At 31.3% G+C, this 13278-nt stretch overlaps 1 long non-coding RNA gene across 1 annotated transcript; it reads right to left on the bottom strand.

Moving 5' to 3' along the window:
- Positions 1-5263: 5263 nt before the first annotated feature.
- LOC124898931 lies at positions 5264-7350 on the bottom strand. Its single transcript, XR_007055934.1, has 3 exons — positions 7147-7350; positions 6551-6615; positions 5264-5981 (listed from the first exon to the last, which is right to left on the bottom strand). It is a non-coding gene; the product is annotated as an uncharacterized LOC124898931 (long non-coding RNA).
- Between the last annotated feature and the right edge of the window lie 5928 nt (positions 7351-13278).

Below are 13278 nucleotides of genomic sequence, written 5' to 3'. Positions count from 1 at the left end.
GTAAAACTGATATGTATTGTAAGCTTAAAAAACATACATGCTAAGTGTATACAAACTCACCATTTTCATAAATAAAACTGAAAGCTAAAATGTCATAAAGCATAAGTCATAAAGAAACAACTAATAAAGTCAGTGAGTCATTACACTTAGTTTCTAAATTTATCTTTTTTGTGGGAGATTCTTACAACTTACATAAACCATGTGAGCATCATGGAGTCCAGCGTCTGACCCACATTAAGGAGTGTTGATCCATACCCTGCCATCGCTAAGCAAAGGAGACGCTCTCTGGTGAGGACCCCTTTAACCTACGGTGGCACATGGTTTCTGGGAATTCAGTTGCGTTGAACCCATATCCCCTCGGTGTTAAATACTGTTCCTAAAATATACTAGTTCTCATAATATATATGAAATTCACCATACAACGAGCAATAGTTTTATGTCTCAAAACCAATCATGCTTTTATTGGTAAATCATGTTCACAAGTAAATATGTTAATTTCATATCATGTATGAGATCATAAGATCAAACTGAGATCGTAATCATACTGTAATTGTCTGCAATCTGAAATAGTAAGTCTGAATTACTTGTAATAGAGAAATCATGCTAAAATCATGTATATTTACTAACTCATGTTATTTCATGTCAAAATGCTAAAACTCAATTCATAATATCAATCATGTGAGTGAAAATATGAGTAGATACAAATCCTTGTACCAAAATAAAGTTTAAATCATTAGAAAGCATCATAATTTTAGAAGCATGAAAAGTGGGTATGAACCTTAATCAATAAATTCATGATGAAAGGTAATCCTTGTTTAAACCCCACGTACCTAAACTTATCAAATTTCTTGAAGGAATCTTAAATATGGAATTCTTGAGATGAAATTTTGGGAAGAACCCATCCTTTTGTCTTCTTGTGAGCATGGGAGGAGAGAAAGTGGTAAATTTTGAGTTATGGGATGGGTAAACACATTTTAACTAGTTGTAGGACTAATTAGAATGTAAAAACCAAATTACTCTCGAAAAACTAAAGGAAAATGGGGTTTTAGCATTGGAGTGATCACTAACATATATGTAGCTTCCCTTATCGCAAAGCACAACTAGTACCCTATGCTTTTATCGCAGAGCACAACTAGCATGACACGCTCTTATTATGGACCCTTACTGGTTTGCTCACGAAAATGCACATAATTGTTCACTCGAATATTAGGTCAAGGTAAAATTTGATATGTTAATAAGAGGACACTAATACCTTTAATTTGGTAGGTATTGTGGTCCAAAACTTAATATATTCTAGAAGTTATACTTATTTAAAATTTACCCTTTTGGATCGAATCTAAAACTCAATCGATAACAAATTTTCTCAACTCAACTTTGCTCTAAATATTTCCTATGAACATCCTTCGCATCGAAATCACTTTACACACTAGGTAAATGATCATGACACTTATCTATGGTTAAAATGATCATTTTTGATCCTACAAACATATGACAAATAGTTAGAAGCTTAGCTAAGAGTTTTTGGAGCGTTATAATATCTCCCTCTTAGAATCATTTGTCCTCGAATGAAGATTAATATTGGGATGAAAAGAATGTAGTTACTAACATAAAACTGCATTTCTAAAATTTATCATGTTTCAAAACTGTAATCACCTTTTGATAGAGTACTAACTCATCTGATACATATAGAACATATCACATACATAAGAATTGTATGGAACGAGATTGCTAAGAATAGGAGGAAAGAAGTATATACCTTAAAAACCGGCCCTGGTTTTCCAAATTTTTCCCTCAAATGCATTATCTTGGACCTATAGACTTGGTCTATTTGTCCTTTTTAGGTTTTTCCTTGGTTGGTAGCTCCAAAATTAGTCCTTACACCCTTTTTTCATGGGGAACTTTTGTTCAGATCCCTCTATAGAAGTATTGTCCATGAACCTGCAAAAGAGAAGGGATTGTACTAGGAAAATTGCTAGCACCATGGTTAGTAGGAAACAATGAATTGGTATTGGAAAGTCCCACAATTAAGTATTCATTGTGTACCTCTTTCCAACCACTTCTTGGATCATCAATCTCATGTAACTCCCCTTCTTGATCTAATTTTTTCTTCTCATTTTCAAGTCTAACTCTCTTAAGTACTTCTCGAAACCCCCTCATTATCTTGAAGTCCTCACTTACTTGATAGGGTGTTAAGGATACAAGAGTGTGCATTTTTCCTACAAATACAAATAAGTATTTGTTGGTCTCCACTTTATATCAAAAATCCCCACTAACTAGCCAAGGTCTACCAAACAATATATGATAAGATTGCATAAACAGAACATTATTTAATACCTCATCTCGATACTTGCCAATGCTAAAATTTACGACCACTTTTTTGTTTACCTCTACTTCATCATTCTCAATGAGCCATTAAAGTTTGTATGATTTGAGGTGTATTTGTGTAGGAAGTCTCATTCTATCAACCATAGTGCAACTCATCACATTAATAATACTCCTACCATTAATGACTAAGGAGCGTACCTTATCTATCATCTTGGAACTTGAATGGAATAGGTTCATACTTTGATCAAGTTCTTCTTTAGAAATATTCCCCATGATTAACTTTAGATAACTAGAAGAGTTCAAACCCTTCTCCAATTGCTCACTATCTACATTCAAATTCAGTTCGTAATGCCTAACCTTAGACTCATTATAGCCATTCCAACCTCACACTCTATCATATTTTTAGCACAAAGTCCATCACATAACATCACATTTAACCTCTGTTGAAGAAATTCTCTAGTAATGTCCTTTTCCTTGACATTTATAACATTGAATGATAGAAGAAGAAGAAAATTGAGGCATATCATGCTTACCTCCATAAGTTTTATCTTTCCTTTATGTGTTGTCATTATCTTAAATATCTTGACTACCATCTTGAAACATTGGACGACTCATTATGTTGTCACTCATCCCTTGATTTGGAACACTTTGATCCCAATATCGATTCCTTCAGTTATTATACCTTTTTTTCCATCCTTATACCTATCTCCACTATCCCATATTTGGTGGTTTGTACCAAATTCTTTAGGTTTTTTCCACCATTTATCGGGGTTAACTACATGATACATTTAATCATAAAGAGAGTTTTGATAATAGATATCTTGGTAGGACATTTATGGGTAGTGTTGTGGGGTTGGAACATAGGGTACATGCAAGGATGCATGTGGTACATTTTGTAGAGGTGTTTGGCGTTGAACCTAGGTTTTCACAAAAGAAGGACTTCTTTGTGGTGGATGATCTGGTTGTGTATTTAGGTATGGGGTGACTTGCGTAATATATCTCGGGTTTATTTAGATGTAGTTTGAGGATAGGTTTGGTTCCAATTTAATTGGAGGTAGTATAAGTTAGATTCTTGACCCGAGGCCCTTCTTGTTTCTTTACTTCGTTTGTCATAGGAAAACTCCTTTTAATTATATTATCCATCCTTCTAACCCCTTCTTCCATACCTCTAAATGTCCCATTTATTTTAACTATCTTTCTGTTCACATTAGTCACTTGCCTTGACACATTGTCTATGACCTCATGTTCTTCGTCGAGCTCCTTCCTCCATGGTTAAGGAAAATGATTAGAGATTGTACCTACCAAACTCAACACACAAATTTAGTAATAAAATTCTTATGTAACTATCAACTCATCTCTATGGCTTCTTCCCAAGATTGCTTTTGAACTAGCTTCGCTCAATTAATTTAAAGTGGTCTATCTTTGTGGTGGAGTTGATTCTTATGACTCTTGAAAGAAGGATGACTTAGATAAAGATAAAAGAACATCAATTAAGAGGTTATCTATGAATTATAAAAAGAAGAATAGAAGAAAAGAAGCACTAAAAAATCAGACTAAAATAAACTAAGTAACAAAAGTTGAAAAATTACTTCTTGTTGCTTAATCTAAAGAATCAAAGAGATGATTTGATGTTTTAAAACTGAACAAGTGATTAAAGATGTTAGTTATTTATTATTAAATAGCTCAGTATTCGACTAAAAAGGCGTAGAAGAAGTACTATAAAGTTTGAACACTTAGAAAATTTTGTGGGGATTACTAGTTTGGGCATTTCAAAAAGCGGTTGGCCCTTCCTAGGACACTAAGCTTTAAAAGCTTACTAGTTTGGGCATTCTAGCAAGCGTCTAGCCCTTCCTAGGATGCTAGCTTTACAAATATTGTCTTTGTTGCTGACATGGTAGTTCCATGGTTGCTGCATTGGCATTGACTCGTTGACTTGCTAACATGGCAGTCCACATGAAAAATCAATTTAATTTAATTTTTTTTCAAATTTCAAAGTTTTTTTCCACAATTTTGTACTCACAAACACCTTGAAACTTTCTCTCTCTTTATTTTTTTGAATCAACAACTTTTAAAGATTATTCCTCAACAATATATGAATTTGTGAAGAACATCAAGAACAAGATGAATCTTCAAAAATTCATAACTTCTTCGCTTTAGATCCAAATTGGATGAAATTTTAACCACGTGCTCCTTTCAACACTTAGCATAATTTTTAGCCCTTAATATCAAGACAAAAATAAACCTATTTTATCCATATTCAAGCTATGAAGAATTTCATGAACACTAATATTCAAAAATTCAACCTCAATCAGAGAAGTTTTGCTTGTCACGGATTTTAACCACAAGATCCTTTCAGTACCATGAACACACTCCAACAACTGTTAAGCTTTAATTTCAAAACAACTAGTGACTTAGACCGCACTTCATGCGGTATAAATATGGATTTAGAAGAATCATTTTCATATATTAAGTTAAACTACCTTTTAAAGAATGATACATTTAATTAGAGTATCAATTAGATTTTACCTCAATATTTACAAACTAAACTTATTTACGTGCCTATACATTTTAGTAACTAATAAATAGAAGTTTATTAAAAAAAAATAAATACAAAAAAAAAAGTGAGAATAATGTGAATGGCATAGCGTCAACTTAAAAAGGAATATGAAGTATAGGAATATAAAGTATAGCCTGTTTTCCTATGAAAAGCTGATAGGAAATTATTTGCAGGACCATCTATAAAAATACTTTCAAAAATATAATGCTTTCATCCATCAGCACACAATTTTCCTTATACCATGCGCATCATTATTATAGGAGTAAATTTTATTGTCGAATTTTCCTTAAATTTATAACCAAAGAGCTTAGTACTATTATCAATATGCTAAAATCTCTAGCCACATAGAAATAAAAATTTCAAGACTAACAAGAAAAATAATGGAAGAAAAAAGAAAAAAATAATTTACATCTTATCTCACTGTATGTGTTTAGATACGAGAGTTTATATACTCAATATTATTACTTTGGTTAAAAGAGAAAAATAAAACAACAACACCATTTGATCAATGTATGTTTTCTTTGTCAATTTCAGAAGAAGTAAAGGTAATGGACTATTGTTCATTTTCTTGCCATCATAGTTCAAATATAGGAGTTCCATTCTTATAAAGCTTATTCACTCGGCTTCTTCAACAAAGCACTCGAACGAAAGAATAAGCAAGGGAAAGGATTTCTCCATAGGATGGACAGTGGATTTTATCAACACTCCCCAACTTCTTCCTTTTTAGTGGATGAGACAATTAATGGGTGAGGAGCTCTATAGTCCAGGTGCACTTCTTCATAGAATTCTCATTTTCTCTCAACATATCATCAGTATTTTTTTCTACTGATTCATCAATTGTATCTCTGAGGCCTGCCACCAGCATCATTTACCTGTTCAGTTCATTTTTTCACTCTTCAATTTCTAGATCAATTAGCAGTATTTCCTTCATCATTTAATTTGTTCTCTAATGCCACTCTCTCTTTGTTACTGAGTTAGAAGTTAATCGAACCATGTTTCAACCAACCAATATTTTTCTGATCATCAATGCTAGCATCTCTAGTTTGGTGATTTACTCAATATCGATACCTTCATGCTCACTCTGCCTAGATATAGTTTCCTGTGATATTCCGCAGTCGATGAGTTAGAAACTCTTCAAGCTAAAGAAATTTTATCGATTAAAGGTGACAGTCAGAGTGAGCAATAAATGTCACAATTATGATTTTCAACACATAACAAAGCACCACTGGATTGGGAATATTCTAGCATCCAAAAGCAAAGCCATACGCAGCCAGACATTTAAGAAATTATTTTACCAAACGTACCATCCTCTAAATACAAGAGTAGCAGCATGGACTTGATACTCCTGCGGATGTTATGATAAACGTTACCCAAAAGTCAACATAGAAAAGAAAAACATATGATTCACCAAGATCTATTATTCCTTGACTGATATTTCTTCGCATATGAATACAAATATGGATTTCTATCTATGATCCTTCTCTAGAGGTTTATCCAACTAAGCCTTAATCTGGACATAAAATAATCCAAATGATAGGAACCCAAAAAATAGAAAAGAAATAATAACAATTGATTTTTCAAATTACAGGTATTTGTAGTTGGAAAAGAGGAGGGGCAAGCTTTTAAAACACCTAAAAAACATTCTAAACAAAAGTTTCAGAAACTTACCTCATACACCACACATAGAGTATAAGCTGAACTTGATCTTTCGGGAATCCAATATCTTGAGCAAACTATAATATGGATCAAGTATAAATAATACTGTTATTTTAACACCACATTTAGCTTAAGTGTAAAATTTGGCTCAACTAAGACAAAAGAAATATATATATATATATATATATATATATATATATATATATATATTTCGTAAGATTAGGAAATTGATCAAACTCATAATCATAAAGTTCAAATTTGTATGTGCCGAATATAATACTATTTAAGAATCCTATCAAGAGCTTCTAGAACTTAATCAACCGCTATATAGATCAATTTATTATAATCAAATAACACTGAGTTTTATTAAATTGTATTTTACCAATATAAGTATTAGCAACAATTATATACTCAGTGAAATTTCACAAATATAATCATTAGCAAAGCACAATATATTAGGAAGACTAACCAAGTGATAATCATAACATTTACTCAATGAAAATTTATATTTGATCTGCCATTTCAAGCAATATCTTTTAAAGTATCTTTGATAATTAAAAAGAAATCTAAGCACAAAAATAAATATTTGAGATAGATAGAAAACTTACAACATGCCCTACACTTTGGAGTAGAATTCAAGATTGAATCTAGGATCACTTATTCGAAATATTAAAAAAGAAAAAAAAGGGGACATTAGCACAATCCACAAAAAAAATCTATTGGCATCTATAGTTCGTCTATATATAATACAAAAAAAAGAGGAAACTATTTTAGGGCTTACAATTTATTGCACTAGTAAGATAGACATATCCTTGAAGAATGAAGCTATTGATGATTATATTTACCTACAAAGATTAGGAATCTTCAAAAGAAGTTACAGAAAGAAAAGGCCATGAGAAATTCGTTTTAAAAAGGCAAAAGGAGAATCAAAAAATAATTTATGTTTTTTTTAAATTAAGGTGAATCAAAGGTCTGAGACATTGCGGTATGGCAAAGAAAGAAAGTGTTGGAGACAATATGTTAATCAAAAGGATTTAATTCATTTTTTTCTTCCGTAAAATTCTTGATTATCAATCTCACTAACAAAAATACCAAATTTACTTGAGAAAACAAAGTTAAGTAGGAAAAAGAACATTGAAACAAAGCTAAACACACTAATCTCAATAATTTTAAAGGTATTTATGTTGATAGCTCATAAACATCATGGCACATAACAAATTTTGGAGAAAGTGTGGCTATTAATATAAAACCCTCAATTGCCACTAGAAATCATCGAGTTCATAATATATATAATGGAAACCATCAAATACTCTCCAATAATTCAATTAAAAATTCTTCAGATCTCTGTCTTTCATCTTTTTATTAATCCCAGAAATAATATTACTCTAGCTTTTGTTTTTAATTTCACATTTTGACACCATTTAAATCAGCACGGGTTAGAGTATCCATGAGCAAGAAATTTAAAAAAAAAACTAAATATCTTGTTATAGTTTCAAAGAGAAAAAAATTAATAAATCTAGACAGTAAAATATAATCATCTACTACTTGAGAATTTAAACAAAAAACATAGAAAAGATAAGGGATGAAAAAAAGATACCCTAATCACTGAAGATCTCTCCTTTAAAAGCAAAAGAGGTGCGACTTAAGATGTATGAGAAACTCTAATCACTAAAGATCTCTCCTTCCAGAAGTTTTATTTCTGAAAAGGTATGTAACGCTTAAGAAGTTATTTCTAAAAGGATATGTAATGTTTCAGAAGATGATTAGGTCATAACCGCACATATTTAAAATGAGGAATAATTTTTTTGTAAATAATTAAAATGGCAAAAAAAGGGACAAAAACCCCAAAATCTCAGAAAAAAGAAAAATATGAATTTTGAATATTGAGGTTTCCACATCAGACTCCTCAAGATTCAGCTTCATATATATATACATATAGATGGATAGATTGATGGATGGATGGATGGATGGATGGACGGATGGATGGATGGATGGACGGACGGATGGATGAATAGATAGATGGACGGATAAATGGATAGATAGATGGATGGATGGATAGATAGACGGATAGATGGATAGAGTGACGGATAGATGTATAGATATACGGATAGATGTATAGATAGACGGATAGATGTATAGATAGACGGATAGACGGATAGATGGATAGATAGACGGATAGATGGATAGATATATGGATAGATGGATAAATAGACAGATATACAGATGAAAAGATAGATAGATAGAGAGATAGATTACCCATGAAAATTAAGCCCATTTGTATTTTATTCAAATCATGAAAACAACTATGAACTCCAAAATTAACTCTAGTGAAATTTAACTTTATTTTTCTCTAAATTTTAGATCCGAGCTTCAATTGAATAGGAATATAAACTCCAGTACAATTGAACCTCCAATTTTGCCTCAATCAACAAACTGACTCCATCTTTTACAAACTTTTTTCAAGCTTAATAATGGTGAAATTTGCATACAACTCCAAATCAAATCAAATTTCAAATCCAACTTCCAAAACACTAGAAAACAAGTATATAGAGTTAGAAACTCAAAGAAAAACACGAATCACACGACTTTTTTTTATATTTATGAACTTTTGACCCAAAAGTTTTTTGAAACGATTTTCAAATTTGTGAATCTAGGATAATTGTTGGAACTCTTTAACCTAAGCTCTGATACCAATATGATAACGATCCTAGTCAAAAACAAGAATCAAAGTTCATAAAATTGAAATAAATAAAAGGATAAGTGAAATTATCATAAATTATCAAGATTCAATTGAATTTACGAGCAACAAAGAGCTTGATACCTTCACCTCTTGATTGAACTCAATCAAACAATGATAACACCGAGTCAATCAAAGATGAGACAGCTAAATTAAATTTACAAAAAGAGAAATAGGATGATTGATTATGCTAAAGAAGTTAACACAAGCAATACCGGGAATCCAACCAGTTCACACAACTACAATTACCAATTATCAACTCCACTGATGTTAGGCTTCACCGAGAAACTACAAGCTTAAAAGCTCTCAAATATTCAATTCATCATTCATTCATCATAAATGAAGGAAGAAAATAAATGAGAAAACTATTTTTAGTTGTTGCCTTAATAGCCTACTACAAAAACAGCTCAAAAGTAGCCACTTTGGGAATAACCCACAAGGGGCCTTTTTTATTGTCCAGATAGTATCTTAATCGTCCATGCCCTTGTGTCTTTGTTGCTCCATGACTTTATTTGGGCTCCAAGATATCATCCATATTTGGAAGCCCGACAAACTACATAAATGGCTCTCATAATGAGTGGCTTTGCTTTTATGTTCCCCATAAGAAAAATCTTACAAAAGTAGTCTTCCTTCTTTTTTATCTATAAAACAAATATCTTTTTGTCCCTCTATACCTCAAATGATTCTAAACAACTTCATATTTATTTATCTTTCACCTTTTATTTTTTTTCTCATTTTTTTTCTTTTTTTTTCTTGTTTTTTCTCAACCCCTACTTTTTTCCTTTTCTCCTCTCAAATTTTATTCTTTTAATTTTTCTTTGATTTTTATTTGTATTTCTCTTTCAATGTTTCTCAACCTTTATTTTTATTTTGTATTTTTTATCTTTTTTCTCAACCTTAATTTTTTTCCTTTTCACCTTTCCACTCTTATTTTTTTTTTCTTTGATTTTTATTTTTCATCTTAAATATTTTTTCTTCGATTTTTTATCTTTTTTCACAACTTTTATTATTTTCTATTCTTTGATTCCTTCCATACAATAAAGTATGCCCCATGGGCAAGAGTTGATACTACCACGTTGTATCTTGATTCATGATGTGTTCTATAAATCTTGTCTTAGAGGCAACACTTAGGAATTTCAAACAACAAGTTACTTTTCATGGAAAAAGACACTACCACATTGTGTTTTGATTTATGAGATATCCTATAACTCTTATCTTAGAGACAAGACTTAGTCCAAGGACTTTAAAACAACCAGTTATACCTCACGAGCAAGAATTGACACTACCACATTGTGTCTTGATTTATGAAATGTTCTACAGCTATTGCTTTAGTAGCATGACTTATCCCCAGAATTTTTAAATAACAAGTTATGTACATTGAGCAAGAGTCAAAACTACCTCATTGTGTTTTTGACTTGTGCAATGCTCTATAAGTCTTGCCTAAGGAGAAAGACTTAACTCAAGGACCGTCAAACAGCAAGTTATGCCCTATGAAAAAGAGTTGACACTACCATACAGTGTATTAATTTTTGAGGTGCTCTATAATTCTTGCCTTAGAGGCGAGACTTAAACCAAGGATTTTTAAACAATAAGTTAAGCCCCATGGACAAGAGTTTAGACTACCATATTATGTTTTGATTTATGAGATATTCTATAACTTTTGAGTTATAGGTAAGACTTAATCCAAGGACTTTCAAACAACAAGTTACATCCTATGGGCAAGAGTTGACTCTACCACATTATGTTTTGAATTATGAGATGCTCTATAACAGTTTCCTTGGAGGAAAGACTTGGCCTAAGGACTTTTAAACAACAAGTTACACCCCATGGGTAAGAGTTGACGCTACCACATTATTCTTAATTTATGAGATGATCATAACTCCTTTATTAGAGACACAACTTAGACCAAGGATTTTCAGACAACAAGTTACGTCCCATGGGATAGCCCTATCAAGTTTTATCTTAATTTATAAAATGCTCTGCTAGTCTTGCCTCTAAGACAAGACTTAGCCCAAGAACCTTGCAAAAAATAAGTTACGCCCAATGAGCAAGTGTTGACACTACCACATTTTGTCTTCATTTAAGAGATGTTCTATAACTCTTGTCTTTTAAGACTACTTAACTCAAGGATTTACAAATAACGATTTATGCCCCACGAACAAGACTTGACATTACCACATTGTGTCTTTGATTTATGAGATGTTCTATAACTTTTTCCTTAGAGGCAAGACTTATCCCAAAGGACTTCCAAACAACAAGTCATGTTCTTAAATTTACTTCGATGCCAAAGAGAGAACATATCTTTGCGAATTATCTAACTTTTTATTGATTAGCAATGTTGACACCCAAGTTTTGCCATCCACGACTAAATTTAATCCTAAGTTTCTTCGATTTTTAATAAAATCAAAATTTTTATTTCATCTGGATAAATGTGCTCTAAAATATTTATTTGGATTGATTTTATCATTTAAGTGACGGTTATACATTTTCGTATTTACATATACGAGATTATATAGATTTTATTACTTAAATGAATATTTTATCAAATTAGACTTTTATTGAGATTAAGCTTGAAAATTAATTTAAATTGGTAAAATATTGATTTTAATATAATTTATTCTCAAAAGATAATTTATTTGAAGAAATATTTATTTGATTTTATCTAATCAAGTAGCTCAGAATTAAACAAGGTGTTAATTCGTATCAAATTTTAATTCAGTTTTGCCAATCTATTAAATTTGATCATAATTGAAATCAAATTGATCATAATTGCAACGCAATTGGCCAATTGATTTCAATATGGCCAAAAAATTAATAAGATGACTAAATCCTAAATAGATTAGGGTTATTTTTTAAATAATCCCAAAACCCTTCTACCAACCAAATACCAGCCTGACCCCACATCAAGCTGACCCACCAGCCCACTCCCTTCAGCGGTCCATCAATAATTTATAAAATCCGGCCTAGTTTCCTTCTTATTTACCCAACGTACAACAAAATCCAAAAAACGAAAAAGAAAAAAAACGCCAACGTCAATTCAAATTTTAATTTCAAATTTGAAATAGATTATACAAATCCCTCTCAACATTGTCCTTGTTTCAATTTTAAATTTCAAAATTTATTCTAGGTTGGACAATTCCACCTCAACTTTGTCATTTTTCTATTTTTGAAATTGAAAATTTGTACTAGATTGTACAATTTTACCTCAAGTTTATCCTTTTTTTAATTTTTGAAATTTAAAATTTGTACTAGATTGTATAATTCCACCTCAATCCTATCATTTTTCCATTTTTGAACTTCAAAATTTGTACTAGATTGTACAATTCCACCTCACCTTATCTTCCAACAAACCTTACCCTCAATTTTAGATTCCCAAAACACTTCTAAGTTCTTTCTCTCACATTGGTGGATTCAAAGAATCAATCCCCATCTTTTACTATAAATACTACCATCATTTTGGTAGAAAGGAAGTCTCAATGAGTGGAAAAACTTTTTGATCAAAGAGTTAAAAATTTTCTTTAGTAAATTTTTTTCAAGCGGTAGGCTAATCGGAGTTCTCGAAAAATTACTCTCCAATGGTGATTAAGACTCTGAAGAAAGCTTGAAGTCCTATTTTGATGCTCTAAAAAAGGTAAGCACACCTTTTTCTTTTATTTTTGTTATCATTTTCTTCTTCATCTCCTTCGTAGTTTCGGAGTTGTGTAGCTAAAATTTTATTTGCAGGGATTATTTGCTATAGACAGACTTGAAGGCCATAGATGTTGTGATATCAGTATTATGGTTATTTTTTATGTTCATGGTGTAAACTGAGCTAACAATAGTTGAACCTTTTTCTTTAATTTTCTTCTTTGATTATTATGATTAGATGAATAAAGTTTTGATATTTGCTTAATTAAAATACGTACTCGTGCCTTGTTTAAATTCTTCATTGATGGATATGTTCACTTTTAGCATGTAAAATTATTTTCTATATGTCAAAAAAGAATAGTCACTATTGTTTGTT

The sequence above is a fragment of the Capsicum annuum genome, chromosome 5 (genome assembly GCF_002878395.1).
Source record: "Capsicum annuum cultivar UCD-10X-F1 chromosome 5, UCD10Xv1.1, whole genome shotgun sequence".
Taxonomy (NCBI): domain Eukaryota; kingdom Viridiplantae; phylum Streptophyta; class Magnoliopsida; order Solanales; family Solanaceae; genus Capsicum; species Capsicum annuum.
This window is presented reverse-complemented; position numbering and strand designations above follow the sequence as displayed.